General features: G+C 42.7%; 1 non-coding gene and 1 pseudogene across 1 annotated transcript; both read right to left on the bottom strand.

The window, feature by feature from the left end:
• Window positions 1-12,316, bottom strand: part of LOC133398152 (coatomer subunit beta'-like) — a 101,646-nt pseudogene that overhangs the window by 69,783 nt on the left and 19,547 nt on the right.
• Window positions 10,272-10,435, bottom strand: LOC133398155 (U1 spliceosomal RNA). Its single transcript, XR_009767763.1, has one exon. It is a non-coding gene; the product is annotated as a U1 spliceosomal RNA (small nuclear RNA).

Raw genomic sequence — 12,316 nt, 5'->3', positions numbered from 1 at the left:
GCACGTCGCACCGGGAAGAGACCCCGGGGACGACCCAGGACACGCTGGAGAGACTATGTCTCTCAGCTGGCCTGGGAACGCCTCGGGATCCCCTCGGAAGAGCTGGAGGAAGTGGCTGGGTAGAGGGAAGTCTGGGCTTCCCTGCTGAGGCTGCTGCCCCCGCAACCCGACCTCAGATAAGCGGAGGAAAATGAATGAATGAATATATATATATATATATATATATATATATATATATATATATATATATTGTGTATGCCCTCTATGGACCATAAAAGCAGTATTGTGTTGTCACCATGACTCTAAATTTGGCATATTTTCAGAAATAATTTCAAAGTGGAATATTTGATGAGGAAATTAGAGCCTTGAAAAGGTCAATAAGTCATAAAGTTTTTTTCCCCACGTTTTATCGTTTTGGTACACAGGCTGTTCACAAACAACCATTCACACCTACGGGAAATTTCAAGGTTTGTTCAATCAACCTACCATGTTTTGTGCAAGAAAACCCACGCAGGCACAGGGAGAACATGCAAACTCCACAGGTGAGGCTGGATTTAAACGCGTGTCCTCAGAAGTGTGAGGCAGATGTGCATTCGTTCTAACCTAAATCGGTCATATTGGAATGTTTTTTGGGGGGGGGACTTTCAACCCCTCACAATGTTGAGCTTTTTTTTTTTCATCCCCTGGCGATTGAATTTGTATATTTTGTGCTTCATTTCCGCAGCAGCCCGGAGGCCCGAACATTTTGGCACAGTCTCTGGTGCCGCCTGATGGATGAAAATGTATTTGCATACTTGAATTTTTTTCCCCCCATTCTCAAAACAATGACAAACTGAGAAATAATGGCAGAAGCATTTTAAGACATCAGGCTTACTGTATATTGAAAAATATGATTATTAATGGGAGTCAATGGGGCAAAACAAATTGGCAGTATGCACAACATGGGGCCTAATGCTTTCTCTCCTGACTTCTAATGACTTGGAAATTGGACCATGGTGGCATTTTAAAGCTTCACTTGTGCAAAACAGTGTGGCCAAATTTCGACCCTTTAGCGTTTTTCTTGAAGTGATTTGTCTTTGTTCAAAACGTCATAGTCAAATTGTGCAGAAAAAGTCCTCATGGTCGCACAAGGTTAAATAATATGACCAGCCATACAGTATTATATACAATTATTTCTTATGCATTATTATTCATTCAAATATGAATATGAATGAATGAATACTTTAAATCAGTTTGTTTCTCATCACGTTTATTTCTAAAAGTAATGCAAACACCACAAGTTTATTTATTCATCTACATGTCTACATCTAATACTGTATCTTTGAATCTGTTCGGCCGGGTGTTTGAGAGCTTGATGAGAGAGATGGGTAGGTGATAACTTTGCTTAAGTTTAGTTTTTTTCAATCTCCCTGCCTTTCCTAGTTTATAATACGTGACAACAACGCATAGTCCTTCAGTGAACATGTTGCGTGAACGTGAACCTCAGGGATGAATCACTAACTGAACGAGGAAGCACTTGAATGATTGTGTGAAAAAGAACTGAACGATTCAGCGAACGAAGCTTTTGAACGAACTGATTCAGTACACTCAAAAGAACTGCCGTGCCCATCGCTACTACAAATGTATATGAAATAACAGCAATAACGGCACTTGATTCGACATGTCACTTACCGTCCATCCAAGGGTAACAAATGTGCAACAAATCACCATATATCAAATCAACTGTTTTTTTTCTTCTTTAATTCTGTTTGCTCTAGTAGTCCACTAATTACACTGGAAATGCAAATTTAAGAGCTGGATATCAAGTTTATTTAATGCCAAACACAAACATATACAGTAACTCAATATCATAAACAATTCTTCTTTTATTCTTCCTTCTTGAACACCTGCAGACAAACGGCATCTTGACGCGTCAACTCCTATGAAGAGAGAGGTTTTTTGAATGAATGATGATATCAATGTGTGTAAAAATACATCCTGATCAGCTAACAAATCCTGATGACCAACAATTAGAAAGCCACCAGGTCCATTTTGTGCCCTTCAATCAAGTGCTTCCATCCACGATCGGCTTTCTCCCCTTTCCAGATGCAAACAAGCTTGTCTGTCCAGTACACCAGTCGAAATGATCATCATTGCATTATTGTCTTAATTACAACCACATTGTGGAGGACTTGTCTGCTCAGTTGTCCTGCCATCGACTGGCAACCAGTCCAGTGTGTACCCTACCTCTTGCCTGATGTCAGCTGGGATCATCTCCAGCTCACATGTGAACCCTCATGAGTAAGTGCTATAGAAAATGGATGGACTTTTCAATATAGAGGCATCTTTTCTTTCTTATGGGGTGACATATGGCTCAAAATTCTTTGCATGTGTTTTTCAGATCCACAAATATATCCTAGATACCCCTCCATTTTTAATGTGCATTTATCATTTGTGGCGGCACGGTGGATGACTGGTGAGAGCGTCAGCCTCACAGTTCTGAGGACCGGGGTTCAATCCCCGACCCCGCCTGTGTGGAGTTTGCATGTTCTCACCGTGCCTGCATGGGTTTCCTCCGGGCACTTCGGTTTCCTCCCACATCCCAAAAACATGCCCGAATTGGAGACTCTAAGTTGCCCGTAGGTGTGACTGTGAGTGTGAATGGTTGTTTGTTTGTATGTGCCCTGCGATTGGCTGGCAACCAGTTCAGGTTGTACCTTTCCTCCTGCCCGATGATAGCTGGTATAGGCTCCAGCACGCCTGCGACCTGAGTGAGGAGAAGCGGGTCAGAAAATGGATGGATGGACGTAACGCAGGTTTCAACTTGAGAAGATTCACACGTGTGGGAAGGCCCTCCCTCCTTCTGCTAGACGACAGTGTTGCTGTCTCCATTGATGACTTGACTACAAGATGTCAACTGACTGTGATGACATAGAAATGGCGCCAATTAAAAAGGTTACTGAAGCAATTATTCAGCCACTGACATACGTCTGTCATTCCAAACTGGTCAATGTCTTAATGTTGTGTATTGATAGCATACACTTTGCTGCTGACAAAACGGTAAGCCTCGTGAGTCACATTCTCATGCATTGCCTTTTATGGGAACGACGACCTCCCCAACATGGGCGCCACATATGCACACGGTGGCGTACCCAAGAGAAGAGACGTAACCAAAAGGAGAAGGCCTCAGGCTGCAGACAGTCTATGGTCAGACCCTATTGAAATCCCCAGTAAACCGACAATGGCTGAACAACAAGTAGCCCTATCATTCGTCAAATAGAAAGCAATCGCCTTCTTCATCTGGCAGGAAGATACAAAAGCCATCTTATTATTACTATAGTGTTTAAATCAGAACATTTGCTAGCTCTCAAACATCTACTATAGTCACGCACACACCTACACACACACACACACACACACGCAGAAACACGCGTGCACACAATCCTCTCAAAGATACAGGAACACTGCCATCTGGTGGATAGAGCGAAGGCCTTCCAACACGTGTCAGTCTTTTCAACTTGAAACGACTTAAGTTTTTCAAGAATAAATGCGCAGGATACCACAAAAAATAAATACCACAAATTCAAACTACAGCGGTAAAGGAGAAGACTTGCCAATCAGAGACACCTCGCAAGAAGAAACTCATTCATTCAAACGTGTCACCCTGTGTGTGTTCTCAATCGCTCTGCCTGGGTCAAATGGCATGGAAGGGTTTGCTGACAAGTGATGCCAATGGAGAACGCTTTGTTGCCACCCAGAATAACGTACAGTATTGTTGTGATGTCATGGTGAATTGTATTATGAATGTACAGAATGGACGGAGAATAAGCCCGTTTCAACTCAGTGATTATTGTTGGGGAAAAAAAAAAAAAATTGTTCCACGCTGCAGTGCGGTTACATACGATTGACCCGACTTACGAAATGTTCAAGATACGAGCTGTCGTTGGGCTCTTTTTATACTTTGACTTGCGAGCAAAAATTTGATACGAGCGCTGTGTGGTGCCAGTGAACTCAACTCACTTTACAACAAGCAGCAGTGAGGCAGAGAGTGAACAATTCATTAAAAAAAAAAAAAAACAGCTTTAAGCTGTTTACCGCTTCTTAAGTTTAAGTTTACTGTCAACCTAAACAAAAAAAAGTGACACATTGTACAACTCCAATTCCAATGAAGTTGAGACGTTGTGTTAAACATAAATAAAAACAGAATACATGTATTTGCAAATCATCCATCCATCCATTTTTTGAGCCGATTCTCCTCACAAGGGTCGCGGGCGTGCTGGAGCCTATGCCAGCTATTATCGGGTAGGAGGCAGGGTACACCCTGAACTGGTTGCCAGCCAATCGCAGGACACATACAAACAAACAACCATCCGCACTCACACTCACGCCTACGGGCAATTTAGAGCCTCCAATTAATGCATGTTTTTGGGATGTGGGAGGAAACCGGAGTGCCCGGAGAAAACCCACGGAGGCACAGGGAGAACATGCAAACTCCACACAGGCGGGGCCGGGGATTGAACCCAGGTCCTCAGAACTGTGACGCTCTAACCAGTTATCCACCGTGCCGCCATTTGCAAATCATGTTCAACCTATATTTAATTGAATACACTACAAAGACAAGATGTAATGTTCAAACTGATAAACGTGATTGTTTTTAGCAAATAATCATTAACTTAGAATTTTATGGCGGAACACATTCCAAAAAAGCTGGGACAGGTGGCAAAAAAGACAGAACTTTGAGGAATGCTCATCAAACCCTGTTTGGAACAGGCGAATTGAGAACAGGTGGGTGCCATGATTGGGTATAAAAGGAGCTTCCCTGAATTGCTCAGTTATTCACAAGCAAAGCTGGGGCGAGGTTCACCTCTTTGTGGACAAGTGCGTGAGAAAATAGTCGAACAATTTAAGAACAAGGTTCATTCAACGTACAATTGCACGGAATTTAGGGATTTCATCATCCACGGTCCATAATATCATCAAAAGGTTCAGAGAATCTGGAGAAATCACTGCATGTAAGCGGCAAAGCCAAAAACCAACATTGAATGCCCGTGACGGTCGATGTCTTTCAGGCGGCACTGCATCAAAAACTGACATCAATGTGTAAAGGATATCACCACATGGGCTCAGGAACACTTCAGAAAACCAATGTCAGTAAATACAATTCGGCGCTACATCCGTAAGTGCAACTTGCAACTCTACTATTAAAATTAAAGCCATTTATCATTTATTAACACCCACAAATGCTGCCGGCTTCTCTGGGCCCGAGCTCAACTAAGATGGACTGATGGAAAGTGGAAAAGTGTTCAGTGGTCCGACGAGTCCACATTTCAAACTGTTTTGGGAAATTGTGGACGTCGTGTCCTCCGGGCCAAAGAGGAAAAGAACCATCCGGACTGGTATGGACGCAAAGTTCAAACGCCACCATCTGTGATGGTATGGGGCTGTGTTAGTGCATATGGCATGGGTAACTTACACATCTGTGAAGGGTTTTCTCCGGGCACTCCGGTTTCCTCCCACATCCCAAAAACATGCAGGAATTGGAGACTCTAAATTGCCTGTAGATGTGAATGTGAGTACGAATGGTTGTTTGTTTGTATGTGCCCTGCGATTGGCTGGCAATCAGTTCAGGGTGTACCCCGCCTCCTGCCCGATAACAGCTGGGATAGGCTCCAGCACCCCCGTGACCCTAGTGAGGAGAAGCGGCTTGGAAAATGGATGGATGGATAATGCGCACCCATGTATGATACGCACCAAAGTTGACCTAAAAATTCTGGAAAACCCTTCTACCTATGTATAATGCATTTTTACAATGCATGATTTTGCTTCTACCCATATGATCAAAACGAAGTATTATAATTATTCTGAAGGTCTTATTTGAACAAGTCATCCTTTTTTTAATATACTTGCTCTTATTTCGAAATTTACAGCCCTACTTTTATTTAGTAAATTAGAAAACACAGTTGTGCTCATATGTTTGATTACCCAGGCAGAATTTGGAAGATGGGTATAATTCTTTTATGAAAACATGAACGCACCTGGAGCTGAACACGCTCAAGTCTGTAGAGATGATCGTGCACTTCAGGAGGCATTCTTCACCACAGCTGCCCCTCACGTTGTCCAGCTGCCTTGTGTCAACCGTCGAAACCTTCAAGTTCCTGGGAATTACAGTCTCTCAGGACCTGAAGTGGGCGACCAACATCAACTCCGTCCTCAAAAAGGCCCAGCAGATGATGTACTTCCTGCGGCTTCTGAGAAAGCACGGCCTGCCACCGGAGCTGCTGAGACAGTTCTACACAGCGGTCATCGAATCAGTCCTGTGTTCTTCCATCACAGTCTGGTTTGGTGCTGCTACAAAAAAGGACAAACTCCGACTGCAACGGACAATCAAAACGGCTGAAAGGATTGTCGGTGCCCCCCTACCCACCATTGAGGACTTGGCACGCTGCCAGAACTAAGACAAGGGCGTGCAAAATCCTCTCGGACCCTCCGCACCCCGGTCACCAGCTCTTCCAGCTCCTTCCCTCAGGTAGGCGCTACCGATCAATGCAAACTAGAACTAGTAGACATTCCAACAGCTTCTTCCCTCTTGCGATCAACTTCTTAAACACCTGACCTACAATTCCATTACAGCATGCTGGCAATTTTTTGACGAGTTCGTTGTCACATTTCTGTGGGGCCAATTATGTATTACTCGTGCACTCACTGTAGTTGTCTCGCCATGCTGCACTATTTGCATATCCTGGCCACTCATGCCAGAGTAGCATCTGCTCCATTTGCACACTGATTGAGGAGTATCTGTAACATTTTCACAACCAACATTGTCCCAGATTATCGCACTACTCGCTTGAAGTCTCGGCGCCCTTTGCACAATGGTCATTGCACCGGACTATTGCAATATTAGTCATTCGAACTGCTCTAAGTGCTAGAGGACTCTGCATCTTTTTGCACAATTGTCACCAAAAAAAATAATGTACTGGCATTACCAGATAACTAGCAACCCTTTACTGCTCAGTGACTGTTGTTTTTTTTTTTTTTGTCAATGTCTTTCTGTCTCCAAGTGTTCTGTAAATTGACTGTCTGTTGTACTAGAGCGGCTCCAACTACCAGAGAAAAATTCCTTGTGTGTTTTTTGGACATACTTGGCAAATAAAGATGATTCTGATACTGATTCTGATGAAGGACCAGGTGAAACACATTTAATTTTATTTTATTGGGATTCAAATTAAACAGTCAAGAATTTCAGAAAAGCATTGTCTTTAAACAAAACATAACCAGAAAGAAATTAATGAAGGTTGTGCATGTACAGTGCATGGTTTGGTTGAACATTTTGGTGTTTAACTGTAAACGACGGAGTAAGACCATGTGCTAAGGAATACTTTTAAAAGTGTGTTTTAATACGTTTAAAGCATGTGTGTGTGTGTGTGGGGGGGGGGGGTTACTGTACCATAATAAAAGGGCTCATAACAATGGAAATACACACAAACCTCAAAAGCATCTTCAATGCCGTCCTCCGTCACTCCTTTGTTGTTCTCTTGTGAGGCAGCTACTTTATCAGCCATGTATCGACGGATGAAGAAAGACTCTTCAGTCGCGATGCAGACCAACTAATCACAGTCCGACCAGAAGATCTGCACACAGGACAAAAAATAAAAATGGAGGGATACAAAGGTAAGAATGAGACTGCATGTGTTGCTAGTAAACCACCTTACAAAACATTCATAAAAAAAACACATAGACCTGAAAGTAGCCATGTGATAACTGGTTGGCATCTTTGTGGAATTTTCTAAAATACATGGAATGAGCACTTCAAACACCTCTAAAACCCTCCATAACAAGTACATTGATGAAAAAACTAGTATATTGCATGATTACATTCGTTATTGTACTGCCCACACTGTTCTTCTCACCAATAATGATCCATTTGTGCTATTTAATTGCAGTTTTTAGGGCAAGTGACACCGTTGGAAAAGTCCCAGTCATTTTGACTTGCCGACAAGCATATTTTAAACAAAAACTTGTTGGCCAACCGGAGAAGGGGTTCCCGAAGTAGCTGACGAAACGAAAGTGTCCAGGTCATATGTTGAGAACTAATAAAGTCATACTGTTTCACTCTAATTTGAAGGTGTTTTTGGCCAGCTTTTCTATTGGCCATATCACACAAAAACACTCCCCAAAGAGTCAATTTTTTGCGACACAAACTACATTTTTCCGGAACCCATCATCCCACTTTCAAAATTCTTGATTTACTGTACTCAGGTTGAAGTGGCCATTCCGACCAAACTTGACATTTAAGACTGTCATTTTTGGAAAACCTTGTCAAGTTTCCTATTAAAAGAGAAACGGACAAGTCTTACGTGTTTAGGTTGGATCTCAATGCGACGGATCAGTTCGGTGTTCTCCAAATCATAAAATCCCAGACCATTCACTGACCTCACCCCAATCAAGAAACTTCCATAGATGCCTGCAGGGTCAAAAAAAAAGAACATATTGGTTGTTGTTTTTACCAGCAATAACCTGTTGAACCACAAGTTTGCTTTACGACAGCATTGCCATTACCCTCTGCTCCAAAGTCAGGTGTGAATGATTTCTTTACTTTGAAATTCTGCATTATTTTCGCAACGCTTCTGCTTTCTCTAATCGCATATCTGTTAAAAAAAGAAGAGGCATTTACAATTACATATGCGCTTAAACATACTGATCACCGATCAGCGGGTTTAAAAAAACGATAACCGATCACCGGTCCGATCACAAGATGGAGCAATGTGTCTATTTAAATGACCTGTTCATTTACTGTATATACTTGAGTTCGTTGTCACATTTCTGTGGGGCCAATTATGTATTACTCGTGCACTCACTGTAGTTGTCTCGCCATGCTGCACTATTTGCATATACTGGCCACTCATGCCAGAGTAGCATCTGCTCCATTTGCACACTGATTGAGGAGTATCTGCAACATTTGCACAACCATCATTGTCCCAGATGATCGCAGTACTCGTCACTTTAAACCGCATACACTCCTTGAAGTCTCAGCGCCCTTTGCACAATGGTCATTGCACCGGTCTATTGCAATATTAGTCATTCGAACTGCTCTAAGTGCTAGAGGACTCTGCATCTTTTTGCACAATTGTTTTTTGTCAATGTCTTTGTCTCCAAAGTGTTCTGTAAATTGACTGTCTGTTGTACTAGAGCGGCTCCAACTACCGGAGACAAATTCCTTGTGTGTTTTGGACATACTTGACAAATAAAGATGATTCTGATTCTGATTCTGATACTTGTGTACTTAAATGCTCAAAAAATTATATTTACAATAAATAATGCATCTTTGTTCATCTATTTATGCCAGTGAGGCATAGTGACAGACAGAACAAATGAATGGTCTTCTATTATATGGCAGAAAGAAACATACAGTAATTAATATATCCACTTTTTGTGACATTTTTGTTTGTTGGTGTGCCGTGAGATTTTCGAATTCTATAATAAGTTCCTTGGCTCCAGAAAGGTTGGAAATCACCGCTCTAGTCATATCATGTATTCTAATCAGTCAGGTCAAACCAAGTAGTTCAATTCAAAAAGTGAAACTCATATTATAGATGCACCACACACATTTAAATATTTAATTTTTTTTATACATGAATAATTTGAGGATTGTATCTTAAAGCTAATAACAGCTCCAAATTCACCACCTCTAGAATCTAGAATATAACGTAACAAACTACTATCAAACAATAGAATTTATTTTTAATGTAGAATTTAGGCAGGAATTTGCCCACTGAAAAGTATTTCGCCAAGTGTTTAAAGACTCTATATGTATGAGTACTGAAATCAATTGAGTTTTCGATATTTTTTTTAGATTTACCTGTATATGATTACTATCGTTACCAGTTACACACACAGAGTACGTTGAAACAATATTTTATTATTTCATGTTGACACAATATTTGATCAAACATTTTTTTTGTCATTCATAAGTCATTTCCAAGAGCCACAACAAACGCCATATTGCAATGCATCACATAATACGTGGCCGAAGATACAGTTGCCTGTGATTATATACATGGCCAGCAGGTGGTTTCGTGTGCACATGAAGCATCAAGAAATGCACCATGACTCGAACCAATGACCGAAGCGTTACGATGTTATGAAGCTTCATCTCGTCATTACTAACTGGTTCTACTACTCAGGGAAAACCCATGTATGCTAGAAATTACTTCATACTGCAGTACCGTAGCGTCATATGATGCACACTCCAGCTTTTATAATGAGCAACATCCTCATTATTTTCAACCAACGAACAGGGGAGAGCGCGAACACAGTCCCCCACTATCAGAAATTATGCAGTCGAGATTCCCACATTTGGAGAATTCGCAGGGGTCAGCACAATCTGAGTGCAATGGCTGAGCCTCACCCTGGGTGAACCACCTTCTTGATCATGGTGTCTCCCCTGCCAGGTAAGTATGAATTGGACTCGGCGCAAGCACGCAAGTCATTTACCCGCACGCTATGTCAAGCGACGGTGTCATCATGAGCATGTGAACAACCATACACACAACGGGCAAGCCGGAACATACGCTAGATGAAATGCTACTGTGTGCTAATACATAAACAAATATGCTTCCTATTTGAGGATTTCAGTTTAAATTGGATTAAACAGTAAATGGATACCAATAATGCACAGCTGCATCGAGAGAGGATAAAATAAGTTGAAAATGAGGTCATTAACACCAAGAAACATATAAACCTCCCTCCATCCATCCATTGTCTTTACCGCTTCTCCTCACGAGGGTCGCGGGCTGCTGGAGCCTATCCCAGCTATCTTCGGGGCGGGAGGCAGGGTACACCATGAACCGGTCGCCAGCCAATTGCAGGGCTCATAGAAACAAACAACCATTCGCTCTCACATTCAAGTCTACGGGCAATTCAGAGTCCACCCATTCGGGTTTAAGAGAAATGATTGGACGAATTAAAAAACATAGAAAGTAAACATACTTAGAAGTTGTTCTTGACAAAAATAATGCATTCGTCAAGTCGAATGTCAGACACTAAAAAGACTTCCGGTTCCAACAGTTGGCTGCGCATCTCAAATTGCTACTGCCACCTACTCAGAGCTATTGCGCATGACACACTTGGTGACGTTTGAGACAAAAAGCATTCATTCTACCTCTCATGGGCTCACCAACTGTGGGAGGAGCCATATCGGTCAGGTGCAGTGCGAGCTGGGCAGCGGCCGAAGGCAGGGACCTTGGCAATCCGACCCCCGGCTACAGAAGCTGGCTCTAGGGTACGTGGAATGTCGGTCCGACGTGGCAGGCCCAAACATATTGTGATAGTCTGCTGGGCACGTCTGGCAGAATCCTCTGTCAGAAGGAGTTTCAATTCTCACCTCCGACAGAACTTTGCTCATGTTCCGGGCTAGGCGGGGGACATCAAGTCCGAGCGGACCATGTTCCGCGCCTCCATTGCTGAGGCGGTCGAAGCTGTGGCCGTAAGGTGGTCGGTGCCTGTCGTGGCGGCAATCCCCCGAACCCGTTGGTGAGGGATGCCGTCAAGCTGAAGAAGGAGTCTGTTAAATATATTGTAGAAGTTATCATTTATTTGCTTAGCTTGCATTAGTATAATGGACAATTTTGAGAAAGGAAGATGTCTCGCCTTCAAGATGACTCAGCAGGAATCATCCGATAGAAGGGCGCCTTGACCAAGGACGTGGCCGGAGACGTGGCAGGTGTTGGTCTCAGGTCTTCACCTTGAAACCCTCCCCTTCGTGTGTTGTGTCTTGTAGCTGAGTACGTTATGTCTTGTAAAACCTCCCTATTTCAAATAAATACAGGAGCGACGGGAGAGATTGTTCAGAGCGTGATGAGAGGCTGTAATCTGAACAATCTCCCATACGCCCTCCTCATGAGAAAAAGAAACCAGCGTCTTTCCTTTTGTGTCTATTTTTATAGGTGTTGGGTAAAATAGATCCAACATTAAATTGGTCCTTCGAGCCGGATGTCAATACACCCGAGGATTCCAGTTGTGGAGCCGACATCCAGTTAAGAGACCGTGGCCACGGCAAGTGAGACCCTTTCCGGGACTGGTCTTCGTTCTCCTCAACTGGGATCTGAAGGTTGATGACAGGATTGACACAGGATTGAAGACGACTTTGGTGAGTTAAATTAAAAAAAAAAAAAAAAAAAAAAGGATTAAAGAGTGAGTGAATTGCGTGACAAAGAAGTCTGCGGCAGAATAAACCTTGTGTAATACTAGTCACTGGCAAGTAAAAGAGGGACGGCGGAGTCCGACAAATTCTGCGAGGACGGCGGAGTCCTGTACGTACTTAAATTCCGTGTTTTCGTGT

The sequence above is a fragment of the Phycodurus eques genome, unplaced genomic scaffold, assembly GCF_024500275.1.
Source record: "Phycodurus eques isolate BA_2022a unplaced genomic scaffold, UOR_Pequ_1.1 contig_24, whole genome shotgun sequence".
NCBI lineage: Eukaryota > Metazoa > Chordata > Actinopteri > Syngnathiformes > Syngnathidae > Phycodurus > Phycodurus eques.
Note: the sequence above shows the minus strand (reverse complement) of the source record. Positions and strands in the feature narration are given on the sequence as shown.